Here is a 13,197-nt window from a genome sequence, read left to right on the forward strand (position 1 = left end):
CGTTTCTTGGCCTGAACATGCCACTTGCTGCATGTACCGTAATGTTTGATCTAATTTTTTTCCCCTTGTTTCCGTTTGTAGTTGCAGAACGCCGCAAGTTGTGGAAGGAACACAAATGCTACAAGAACCGTTGCAACAGCAACACACGTGTGGTATGCCACTAGTGCAATCCATGTATAACTCCTGAATTGAGTGATCACGAGATTGCTAAATAGAGTCACATTTTGAGCTAACGTGTGACTTTTGCTTGCTTTGCATGGAAATTAACGCAGTTTAGAGGCGGAGAGGCAGCACCTTCATGTTGTGCATTAGCATTACCTGACTGCTCTCAGTTGCACTGGCAAGGAATCTTAGGAGACATGAAGAACTCTGCAATGGCGTCTCGAATTCTCATGGCATCTGAAGCTGAGCGACTGCCATTGCCAGTACTCTGATGGTTTATGCGCGCTAAGGTCTGCCTCCAACCGCCTTCTCGGATTCTGTCACCACTGACGTGGTCGCTATAATCATTAGGGCAATAGACACTGTCGGAGAGCAGAAAATTATGCAGGCACACCGCCGCACTAACGATGTCCATTAGCAACTCCACGTCGGTTACCAGGTAGCAGCGCCACCGATAAACCAAAATTCCAAACGCGTTATGAACGCAACAGCGTGCCCTTGACAGCCTATAGTTAAACACTTTTTTTGTGTGATTCAGTTGTATGCCGTGGCAAGGGTGCATTGAGTAGGGCTGCATGGGAAATGCTACATCACCCACGATGCACGATGCCGTGGATACAGAGAAACGGATGAGGCTGCGAAGAAAAAGGCGCGAACGGAGTGCGGACGGCCCCTGAGTCGGCGATCGGCGCGCATGATCCGAAGAGAGCCGCCGACGGTGCGCAGCGCCGAAGGATGGACGGGTTCGCATTTCGTCTGGCGTAGCGAAATCGGCGTAGCGTGACTCACCGCGAGCGACGCTTGCCAGCGCGCCGAGCACGTCAGACTATAAACGCGCCTTTACTGAGCGGGGGTTGAATCGTGGCTCCCGGAGCCTGTACCCCAACGGTACGGCGTAAGACTGGAGCACGTAAGGGGCGGTAAGAGACGGTTAACTCCGCCCCACCTTAAGGTCAGCAAAGGGAAGGCGACACGGTGGCGCCAGCTTCAGACAGGCGCCTTTCCGTGCATACTGAGCAAAATTCATTCCAGTGCATGCCTATGAGGATAGATGTCCACAGTGCGGGGATAGGGCTGCACTATTCCGCCTGCCAACGTAACCCGGCAGTTATCTCCCACAAAAGTCCCACACTGGAGCGCTGTGGGAGGCGGCCTTGACGAGCACGGCCCTGGAGGACCAGCTTGCCTGTGCGGCGGTTGCCTCCGCGGGGGCCCTGGACTAGACGAAGCAAGTCCGGAGCGACCCACACTGCTCCCATCGAGAGGCCTTTCAGAATAAAGTTTATTCTTTTTCTTCTTCTGGTGACCAAATACAAAGGCGCCGACCATTTTGTCCCGTCACAAATATATAATTAGAAGCTGCCTAAATTATAAGAACCACCCCGCAAGCATCATCGCTGAAGGTTACAGCATCTTTTGAGTATCATCAACTATACGTCTGCACAAACGCTACCTTCCTCAGATTCACGCCTAAAAATAACAATCCTCTGGTTATTCCACACACACAAAAAAAAATAACTTCCAGACAAAGTCTAACCGCTCTCCCTCTTTCACAACCACTTGGATTTTTTTCGACGCTTGCACGGTGATCGCAGTTTCATACGTAATTTTGACCGCGTGAACATTTCACTTCATCTACCCTGCGACGTGCCATTGACCTTCCAAGTGGGCTTGCGGATAATGCGGTTAACGCATCTGACCGTGCTTACTATAGTAGAGAACTGTCTGCTAGGTTTTCATCAGTTTTCTTGATTTCTTGTGCTCCGATTTTGCCACTCGCTAACCATTTACGGCTTTGCTGTTTATCTCGATGCATAATGCGCGTATGGATGTTGCTTCGTTTATTTATCTTATTTTTCCCTTTTTGTATGCCGCTGTGACCAGTGCTTGGGTGATAACTGCACCTGTACGCCCCCTATCTCATTTATTTCTCTAAGTGTGAAGCATATGATATAGGTGAATAAAATAATCGTCGAGCACGCTTGCATGAGAGGATTTAAAAAAAAAACGGCGGTGGATTCAAAAAGGTGTTCTTATGTCGTCTTGTATATAACGAATTACTATACCCTCTGGGGTTTTTGCATATTCTATGCTTTCGTCTCACTGACTAGAGCGATTTTGCAGAGTACTATGCGCGCTGCGCCTGTCTGAGCTGTCGTCTTATTGGCAGCCTTATTGACTACGACACTTGCACTGTAATCACCGACCAATATAGAGACGAAAACTTTTGAACAGCTCGTGAATCCTGCTTTACAACCCTACGAGTTAGTATCTTCCGAGCAATTGAAATATGCGATGTGCATGTAGAAACATACCGGATTATATTTGCATTCATCAGCGCAGAGTTCCCTTTTGGCAGGGGAGAGTGGGCGAGAAGCGAAGTGGTGTCCACCTTGTCCTTGTGTTATCACATTCGAAGAGCGCTCTGAAGAGAGCTGTAATGAGTTTGAAAGAGCTACAAACGCATCTCAAGGACGGTCGACTTGACACGCTGCCGCAGCAGTTGATCGCCTTAGAGGCAACAGTGCCACGATATCTGCCACTGAGAGCGGCCTCGCGTCTTCGCGTGAAGCTTTCCGCCATGAATAAGGCAAAAGTGTTACGTGATCTTCTTTAAAGCGAAAGCCGATTTCGGCACGAATGATCTTGAACGGGAGGAGCGGAGCTGCGGAAGTAACCGCGTGTCGTACGAAGCGACTCGCAGCAGCTGCAGCCGCGCGCTGTCGCCGCGGCCGCTGCGCGCTGCCTGCCTGTCCAGTGTCTCGCCATGGACTCTATGGACGAAGCAAGTCAGCCGGAGCCGACCACCTCGAGAGTGGGTACTCGCAGACGCCGGGCCGAGTCTGATCATCTGGTCGAGATTGCCAACCGTGCGAGGGATTTAGAAATCTTTAGGGAGCGTAAACGCGTTGAACGGGCAGCCGAAACCGAAGAGCGGGAGCTTCAAAAGCAAAGGAGAGGCGCATAACTGGCCCCCTGGGACAGTGGACACCTCAGTCGTACTTTAAGCTACGTGGAGGTATACTGACAGATGTGCGCTGCATGCGTTGGCATTGACAACGTTATGGCAGAAATGCGGAACTGAAGCCGTACGCTATCGGCGTTCAGTGTGTTCATTGGCGTTGTCGTTGACAACGTCCTTGACTCAGATGATTTTGAGGAAAGGAAGGTGCATAACTGCCTCCCTGGGTCAGTGGACGCCTCAATCACGCTTTGAGGTACGTGGGGTGGTGAGAGAGAGAGAGATGTGGGCTGAATGCGTTAGCGCTGACAACATTGTGGCACACTCGCGGCACTGAAGTCACGCTGGTTATGCAAGCGTGACTTTCTCTTGCATAACCAGGATTAGCTGAGCCAAACCGCAGCCATTTTCTTATTCTTATCGTGTCACGAGAACTTGAAGAGCAAATACTGCGGAAGTTATCTCTTTTTGCGGCAGTTTTCCACGGCCGAATTCGGGAAACGGTATGTGCATTTCAGTGGCATGTACGCTGCACCCTCCCCTTATAATTCTAGAGGCCCGTGTGCTGTGCGATGTCAGTGCACGTAAAAGAACCCCAGGTGGTCGAAATTTCCGGAGCCCTTCCCTACGGCGTCCCTCATAGCCTGAGTCGCTTTGGGACGTTAAACCCAAAAGAACCCCTAAACCAAACCTTATAAACGTAGCCGTGCCCACCCTGACCTCCGACTGTTTTTCCACTTCCAAACGACGAATTAGACGTGTCAATGAACCTGAATGCAACGATAAATGTCGCCTTTAGGGTAGGCAGGCCCTTGCCTGATTCACAAAGCACACAGCCTCCGAAGGCTTTTGCGTTTCGCTCACAACGAAATGCGCCGCGCTGGAAAGAAGTCGAACGTCTTGTACACGCAGGTGGGAAAGAAAAGTAGGCAGTTTCGGGCACTAATGGGCGGTGAATTTCTATGGCTTCTTTTTTTCCTTGCAGGTAGATCCATACCAAGACGCCATATAAATAACATCGGCAATATTTTAGGGCGTGCCGTGTCTGTCAAGGGGCGAAATGGCTCGAGCAGCCGAGAACCAGCAGCCAAACAAGGTGTCACGCACAGCGGGAGAGCGCGATTTGCGTGGCGCCCGATAGGACAGATGTGCGACTCTGTAGCCAACGCGTCGCACGGGTGAGCGGGCCGTGCTCGTTGAAAGTCTAATCAAGGCTCCCTCCAAGGTTTCCTCCCAGGCTCCCAGGCGCCAACCCGTCATTTCGCCCGAGTCGCTGCCGCTGGCACGGCGACGCAAGCGTTTCGTTCTGCTTCGCGTACGTGCGTGATGCCAGAGTGACACTCCGCGACTCGGCGCGGTCCCGCATAAGGGCAAGGAGACACAGCACGCTGGGTACATACCGTTACCTTTGGTGTCGTTACATGCTGAAATACTTGCTCGCGCCATTTCATGTGCCTTGCTTAACCTGAAGAAAAACAAGATGGGAAGAACGGTGGAAGAGGGAACGAGCCGAAAACTAAAAGAAAATTGCCGATACATCCGCGAAGTATTTGATGCAACTGCGGTACAGAAATGCATTCTCGCCCATTGCGCTTGCGACATTACTTTGGTTTTCGACCACTACTGTTTCCACCCCTTCTGCTTCGTCATCGCTTAAGCTTGCTTGGATAACGCACCCTCCGTTTACTTGGTGCCATGCACGGAGTGCACGCCAGTCGAGGCCACTTGCCACAGGCACTCTTTATTTTTATCCAGGTGAGCTGTGCAGTGCGGACGCGAGTTAAGCCCATGGACGGAACACTGCGCGGGGTGCAAGCTGTATAATTCATGTCTGCATTAAAACGTGGCTTCTTTACTGAGAAGGAGAGACGCGATGGTTTGGACCAGTCAGTGCGCTTCCGTCGTGCGCTGCCGGAAAAGCATAATCCCGTTCTTTCAGTGACACAGACAGACAGACAGACAGACAGACAGACAGACAGACAGACAGACAGACAGACAGACAGACAGACAGACAGACAGACAGACAGACAGACAGACAGACAGACAGACGGACGGACGGACGGACGGACGGACGGACGGACAGACAGACAGACAGACAGACAGACAGACAGACAGACAGACAGACAGACAGACAGACAGACGGACGGACGGACAGACAGACAGACAGACGGACGGACGGACGGACGGACGGACGGACGGACGGACGGACGGACGGACGGACGGTCGGACGGACGGACGGACGGACGGACGGACAGACAGACGGACGGACGGACGGACGGACGGACGGACGGACGGACGGACAAGCGGGCGGGAGGGCGGACGGACGGACGGACGGACGGACGGACGGACGGACGGACGGACAGACAGACAGACAGACAGACAGACAGACAGACAGACAGACAGACAGACAGACAGACAGACAGGCAGGCAAGGCAAAAAGACGACCTTCAAAGGGCACTTAAGAAGGATTATCCACTTCACCCCAAAGGCATCAGATACCTCCTGATTGAAAGCGAGGATGGTGTGCGATACGATCTTGCAATAGATTTGGGCCTGCATAGTATAGCACCTGAAAAAGTACCCATATTTAACAGCGAACATACGTCCCTCGAGGGACAATGCGAACATACGTCGCATTGTCCCTCGAGGTTCTCGCCATTGCGCATGCCCTCCAGTCATTTGCCCTCCTTGCCTCTCTCCAAGAGTACACAGTCTATTCAGACTCACAAGCCGCTATACACAACATACAGAAACGCACCCTGACCCCTTCTCTCCAACAGGAGGTCGAACGAGCGGTCTCCGCACTGCAGCCTTCCATCGTTTTCCTCCGCTGGGTCCCTGGGCATTCAGGGATTGACGGCAATGAGCTGGCCCATCAGCTCGCCCGCGACACACTTTTCCGGGCACCGTTGATCCCCTGGCCCAAGCCCTCGGAGGACGGTGGGAGACTCACCCTTCGCCGCACCATAAAAGAGGTCTACCTTGAGCTCCGCCTCGACAAACGCCTTTACCCTCCCCCTCATCCATCACTCACGGTGCCGGAGTCTCGCCTTCTTCGGCACATTCAGATGAATGCAGTTATCACCCCGTCCCGCCTCTTCCTCTATCGCTATCGATCGGACCCTTCCTGTCCCAACTGCCCCTGTATCTATGCGGACCTGGCCCATTGCCTCTTCTATTGCCCGGCTGCTCAGCAGTCGGGTTCCTTCCCCCCACCCTCTCTATCCATCACCACCTGGCTCGACTGGCTTGGCGCTGAAGGGGAAGAAGAACAGCGGCTTCTGGTCGCCCAGGCGGTCGAAATGCTCGGCCTATAAATTTTGGTCGAATAAAAGTCTTTTACTACTACTACTACTACTACTACTACTACGTGTACTTATGTGTTTGACTTCTGTACTTCATTCGCATTACTTATGCCACCCCTTATTATAATACCGTCTGTGCTAGAGGCCTTGAGGGTAATCACTGAAGTACGTATATGGAGGAGCAGGATGGAAGTGCATCACGCAGATCCTGACTCACGGCCAGCTAAACATTACTTTAAAGATGTAATAGGAAGATATGTTCAAAACCATCGGACTTGAGCTTCCGGCTCCTCAATGGCTTTCTTGTATTGAGTTCTTCAAGACAAAGATTTTTAAACCTTCTACTTCAGTCATAGTGCGAGTGACGGTTTTGTTGTACATATATTGAACGCGACAGCATAAAAGCGTCATCGGAGGGAAAATCGGCGTTGTCCGGCGTCCTCCGCCGTCGTCTGTCATAAAATTCGTTGATTGGCTGGCGAGAAGTGACCTCCTGAGTGACGTCACAAGACGGGCAAGGATGTCACCAGGACAGGTTCGTCTGCGTGAAGCCTCGACCTGCCAACCGCGGCAGGTGGGGTTGACTAATGACCAAAAAGAAAACGACTGGCACCATTCAGTCAAGAAGAGACGACTAAGAGCAGGCCTACGTTCAAAATAGCTTCCCAAGAGCTGTCTGTAGAAAAAAAGTTAGGCTGAGGCTTAGCTAAAGTGTTAAGCCTGGATATCTCGAAGCAAAAAGCTTCGTGGCGATGCTCGTGGTTTAGCTTAAGGTTTCATACATAGGGTTACAATTTGGGTATAGCTTTCTAGCTGTTCCAAAACGTGTTGTCTTAGGTATACAAAGCTTGCACAATCGTTATACAAGGCTATTAAAATCTCTTTATTTCTTCGTCTTTCATGGACACAATGTCTTGCACTTAAATTTCTTTATAGCCATAAAGATGGCCCGATGATCAAAGTAGTAGCACGCAGCTGGCGCTAGACGTAGCGCGCGGCCTCTCCTATGGCCGCCGCCGCCGCTCACGCGTTCTCGCAACGCCTTGCGAAAGAACCTTCTCCTCTTGGGATGGCGGCGGCGACCGCGCAGCAGCGGCGAGGGGTAAACCGGTGGCGAGGAGGAGAAGTGGCGACGTAGCGCGCGCCGCGGCGGCGCCAAGGGGTGGCTCACGCGAAGCGCGATGTTGACGAGCCTAGTGAAGCTCTTCGCTTCAAAAGGAGGCTTGCGGGAGCCATTCCTTCTCCGCAGTGCTCAGGAAAAGCAACTGGGTCTCACAAGCACCACCAGTCCCTTCCGGGGAAGGCGCCAGCAGCTTCAATGTTATCGCATTGCCTACACAAAGTAATTATAGGTACCCCTATGATTTTTTTTGCTATGATATTGGTGGTAATAGTGGAAGAAAGGAAGTTCCGTGCCTCAAAAGATTATAAGCATAAATAACGTTTATTGAGAAGAACAAAGACTTCTCTAGCGACTGGTTGGAGCTACTAGTCCAGGACCGCTACGGAGACAGCAGCAGCTCTCGCCTGGTCTTCCAGGTTTGAGCTGGACAAAGACTGCTACCACTGCTCCTGTGATGAGCTTTGTATATTAGGGACCACCGTGTTGCAGTGGATTAGTGCTGTGTTTATGCACGCGAAAAACAACAGTTCGACTCCCCTTGATCAAAACGACTTTCTTCTTAGCTTGCTTACTCCTCAGGCTGTGTATCGTCCTTCCTTGTCCTCTGGCCTTGTGCCGTTGCGCTGTTTTACAAGAAATCCTCAGGCTGTGTGTCACCTTTTAGGTAGCATTTTGAGGCGCTTTTGAGCCAAATCGCCGCAAAAAGCTGTCGTCTAACTGAAAAAGCGAAACCGAAAGTCGTGGTTATGTACTGTTGAGAGCACGGATCACGCGCCGGGAAGAACGGCCGCGCCTACACGCCCCCATCTAACGACATCGCGAAGCGCCGCGCTCGCGCACAAGAAATTGCGGGTGAGGGGTGGCTGTGTAGTGCAGCCATCGCTGTCACCCGTTTGCCCCAGGGCGAGGGCAAGGGAGTTTTCTGCCCCTGTCTTTTTTTTTTTCGAAAGGACGATGCGGTAAACCGAAGTAGAGCCTTCCAGTAAAGAAGACCAAGAGTGCGGAGTTGCGAAGTTGACAAGCTTTGTTTCGCAGTTATAATTAAGAAAATTAGCTAGATACTGCGGAGACGGAATGAGCGGGCCTTTTCAAAATGATGCAGGATCTCTCTTTCAATTCCTGGCACATCTACCTTCGCACTTGTCTATTATTTCTGGCAGCACTTTGGGATATGGCTTAGCGTTCGCTGGTGTTATCATTAGGCAGACCTTTTCACGCTTCGCAGCTATGATTAGCGCGAGGCCGTTAGAAGAGCACGAGTTGGATCCACTGCCATCCGCGCTTAATACTATAGTTTGTGATCGCGCTGCCGTCCGGTCATAGCGTTGTTTTTATTGAAAAAAACGACCGGATCGGGAATGCCGGCTAATGACAAATGTTTTGCGTGCAATCGGCTTTGTCACGCCGTCCCGAAAAACCAGGGATGTATCCTCCTGCTTGCTGAGGAAAAAGACAGCATGCCGTTGAGAATATGAAAAGCTGACAAGTCGAATTTCACCTCCCAAGGCAACCTTGCAAACAAAGACCGCACTATAGTGCTTGGGATTAATTCTGACCGCAGCCTAGACTGCATGAAAAGAGTAATGACCCACTGACGTATGGGGATCTTTCTTGCTGGCCAAAATGTTGCCACAAAAACCATGAATAATATCAGCTGTCTAGCCTGGGATAGCAACACACCTAGACTTCCGGGTCACCACAGCGAGTAAAAAGTGCTGTCATAATTTCCTAAGAAGACAAGCAGAAACTCTCGAAGAATTTTTAATGGCATAGGGAAGCACTCGAAAATGTACCCGTATGTTCGACTTAGATGGACCATTTTACAAACTTCCCAACAAGCCTCCACTCTATAACGCACCAAACTGCTTCAACATGAATATTAAAAAAGCCAATCTGTAGATGGCGATTGAACTTATTTGGTGTACTTCTTGTCTGAAATAAATCTTCCTAAAACGGTGATAGTAGGGGGCGAAAAAAAAAAAACCTGTGGTTAATTCTCAAATAACGAAAGATATAAAGCATAAAAATGCGCGTTTCTTTATTTAGTTTTCGCAATCCGTGGTGCGTCGCGCACTTACCATGATAACATCTGCTGTTTTCGCGCCAACGGGAAGTATTAACGATTCATAGCAATGAAACACACTCTACCACAGCACTTGTGCCGTGAGGTATTAAATATCAACCTCAATGAAACACAGGGAAAGGCAGCGTAGAGAAATCATTTGTAGAAACTTGCGTTTTCCAGCTAATATTAACGAACAGCTGTAGCATAAATGCACCTGACAAAGGGCTCGTGTGTAAGTATTATCAGCCCGCTTGTGCTCTTCAGATTCGCCTGACGCGTGAGAGCCAAAGAAATTGGCCCCGACGTGGGAGGAGGGGTGGACTTCTGCGGCAATGGTTACAAATAGCGTCCCTGCATAATTTGGGCTTCTCTAAACTTCTGTGACTGCGTCAAGGATTCGGACGGTAACTGAATCCTTGCTGAGGATTACGTTCAATTGCAGAGTCCACTACGGGTGAAGTGTCCGTGAGGAGACTTTCAGCTGATAATGACATGCTGTTGCTAAGCTAGCAGGATTGGCAAATTTTTTACCGCACTCGGTAAGGCAAGACGCGAGTGAGTAGCATGTGGCAACCCTGAAAGTAGTATGACACGTATGCGCATGAACGCAGGCTACAAGTTTGCTGTGCGTGGTGCGTAACAATGCGCTGCAGGTTTTCTAGATGAGAGGTGTCGCGGGCTATCCACAAACTGGTTCAGCAGTAGAGGAAGCTTATTCTCAGTAGGGCGCGCGCTGGTGTTTGTACGTGCGTTTTCATTTAGGACACGCGTATTCGCCTCGTGGCCTTGTAGTATAATGTGCACACTGGATCTTGGTGGTACAACACGTGCAACAGCACTAAAAACCGCATTGGCTGCACTTTTCTTGTTGTTTAATAGTTCCTAGATGCTTTTTACACCATTAAAAACATTTTGACGTATCGAAATGAAGCTAATTCAGCTCTGAAAGGCTTAAAGGGTAGCTCCAGAGGTTTCTTGACATTCTAATGAAACTCGTGCCGTAGGTTTTCCTCTTGTTACTTCCACCAGGTTTGGCAGCCATGCGATATCACGCTTCGGCGACTTTAAAGCTCGCCGCATCCGGGGCTAGATTGTTTCTATCGGTATAGCACTGCATCTTCGACGTCAGCAATGTTACCGCCACGTTAATATTACTTGCGCCCCTCATAAAGTTTTACGACTTGCATGAGGACGCCTCAGGCATCTTATGAAGGGACGCATCGTTTTCAGTCGCTACTTCAGCCATTTATCGCGCGCGCGTGTATTTTTCTAGTAATGTTTGTGCCGTCATCGCTGCGTCACGCGAAGCATCGTACTTGGCTACGGATTGAGTTTGGCGCTTGTGCAGCTTAAGCCAGCTTCTTCAGCTCCCGGAAGAAAACAGTGCGCGGTCATGACGTCAGGTTGAGCGCTCAGGCACACCTTCTCTGCACAGCCGCCGTCCCGGTTTTTGCGGCGATTCGCAGCTGGCGCCTGTGGGCGAAATGGGCGCAGGCATGCAGCGCTTTCGCGGTGCCGCATCCGGTAACGTCTGGGCTGTGCGCATCCTTCAGAGCACGTGTCCAACATGCGCAAGCAACGCGGATGCCCGCCGCCATGGGAGTGGTTCGCAAAGCGGGCCTTCCCTGGCTCATTTGTAATGTGCGCCACACCACAGAACGTGTGAAACAAGTCGTTAGTTTTGCATAGCGCTGGCGACCTCCTCGGCTGCTGCGGCGCGAGGCATGGCTCGTACAGTCTGACGCAATTAGAAGGTGATCACTTGAGGCCTAACCTGCTTTAACGCGGTTTATTTTCGCAAGAATTCTGAGCATACATGAGTTCAGTTGGCCGAATGATTCCTCCATCCTGCACTGTCATTTTCATCGTAGACTAAGTGACAGTCACTCCAGGAGAAATTTACAAATTCCGTATTAGCCGAAACGAACGCGATAAACTTCAAATTGCGCTGGACTTTACATGCGTAGACTGCTGCTGGGATTAGCTTCGACAGCAGCTTTCATGCGGAAAAGCATGCCTCGGAAGCCAGGTTTTAGCGGCACCATTATTGCGTCCGAACTACAGAGCTCAGCCGGGTAAATATTCATATACAAACTCACCTGGATTGCAATAGAAAGCAACAGTGCCTTTAAAAGTGCACACTGCTTGCGTGGTGCCGTAGGTGGGAGGTGCGCTTGGAAGAGAGGAACTATAGCAATAAGAAGTGAAGTCGGCCTTGATAGAACATGGGAATGAACCGCGAAGCCGAGGCGCAGTAATCTGTTGCCAACCACAAGCGCAGTCGCTCGGAATGCATTTCTACTGCGGCAACATGTGGCACTCAGCGTTCGACGGGTGCATCTGAAGCATTTAAATTTTTTCGCGAATAGAGTGGCTGGCAGCGTTGTGGCAGTTTCAGTGGTTGTGAAGAAAGAGGGGACTATGTTGTCTGCCGCTGGCCCCCGGCGCAGCATACAGTGACGTTTTCTGGGACGCCTGTACCAGCAACTGTCCAAAGGACACTTGAATACACCAGAACACGAGACCTCGGAGACGCTGCTCTGTTCCCTCTAAGTAGACTGGCCTGTTTGTCCTTGTCATAGCGGTGTCCAGCGCGAAGAATTTATTTCGCCCCCATATGGATCACCCCTCAGAGATTAGGAATGCCTTTTTGTTTCGAGCAGAAACATTCAATCTTTTTCGCCCCTAACATCCCAAGAGTGTTCTCGCCTTCCCCCATCACTGGCACTGACTGAGGATCGCCGTTAATTGAATAATGCATTATCTAACATGTATAACTGCAAATTTTCTCGAATCAGAGGGCTCATTTTGTCATGTTTTTTTTATATTTTTGTGTAAGCGCTGCTGTCTTTGGTGCCTTTTGGCTCTGAGAATAAATAAATATAGATTACAAATAAAAGAAAGCCTTTGGCTGCGTTCGATGTCATTTCTTGCTCACGCATATGTACAACATGTCAACCCGTTCACTTTTACGTTTCCGTCCACCGTGTCGCCTTGCTCAGCGTAGGTGGCGGCAGACGGGAAGCTCCCTACTTTGCTTCTTTTCTTCACTGCCGGATATCTTGTGGTCATGCGCACTGCTGGGCTGTCTCGTGAATTCGCAGCTCTGCCTCCCGACTCCTAGAGGCTTTGACAATAGGCAGTGTTCAATGACGTCCAAATGTCCGCCATTTTATCGTCCATGGAGCACTGTGAAAGGCTACGCGCGTGTCAAAGGGAGTATCGCCACCTGCTGCGGCGTGCGCCATTGAAGCTAATAACCCATGACGCCACGCTAATACCCCCTATAGTACGGTTACAAAAGGGCTCGAATGCTAAAACGCCCGCGTACCTGCAGTTCTGGGACAGCTGCCTATCCTCGGTTCGCCGCACGGTCTAAGTCACGTGCCCAGACACATACGGGAAGCTCGGTGACCGCGAGTGACTTGATGAAGGGCCGATCGCGCACCTTTCAACTGGGCCTGTTATCGCCGCGTCATTTTCCGACCAAGCGGTGAAACTTCACCGGCAGAAACGACATTGCAGATCAGTTATTTAGTTCGCATTGAAAACAACCGCACATTCCGCATACTTCTTGGCA

At 50.7% G+C, this 13,197-nt stretch overlaps 1 protein-coding gene across 3 annotated transcripts in view; it reads right to left on the reverse strand.

Annotated features, from left to right (window-relative positions):
* Positions 1-13,197, reverse strand: part of LOC149349562 (uncharacterized) — an 81,749-nt gene that overhangs the window by 19,159 nt on the left and 49,393 nt on the right. The window contains exon 1 of one of the 3 annotated variants that reach the window (XM_089578536.1): positions 4,525-4,549. The exons of the other annotated variants lie outside the window; for them this stretch is intronic. The gene's annotated coding sequence lies outside the window, so the exon portion shown is untranslated. Of the gene's footprint in view, positions 1-4,524; positions 4,550-13,197 lie in introns of those variants that run through there. 3 annotated transcript variants of the gene reach the window in all.

The sequence above is a fragment of the Amblyomma mixtum genome, chromosome 3, assembly GCF_055824585.1.
Source record: "Amblyomma mixtum isolate Tamu chromosome 3, ASM5582458v1, whole genome shotgun sequence".
NCBI lineage: Eukaryota > Metazoa > Arthropoda > Arachnida > Ixodida > Ixodidae > Amblyomma > Amblyomma mixtum.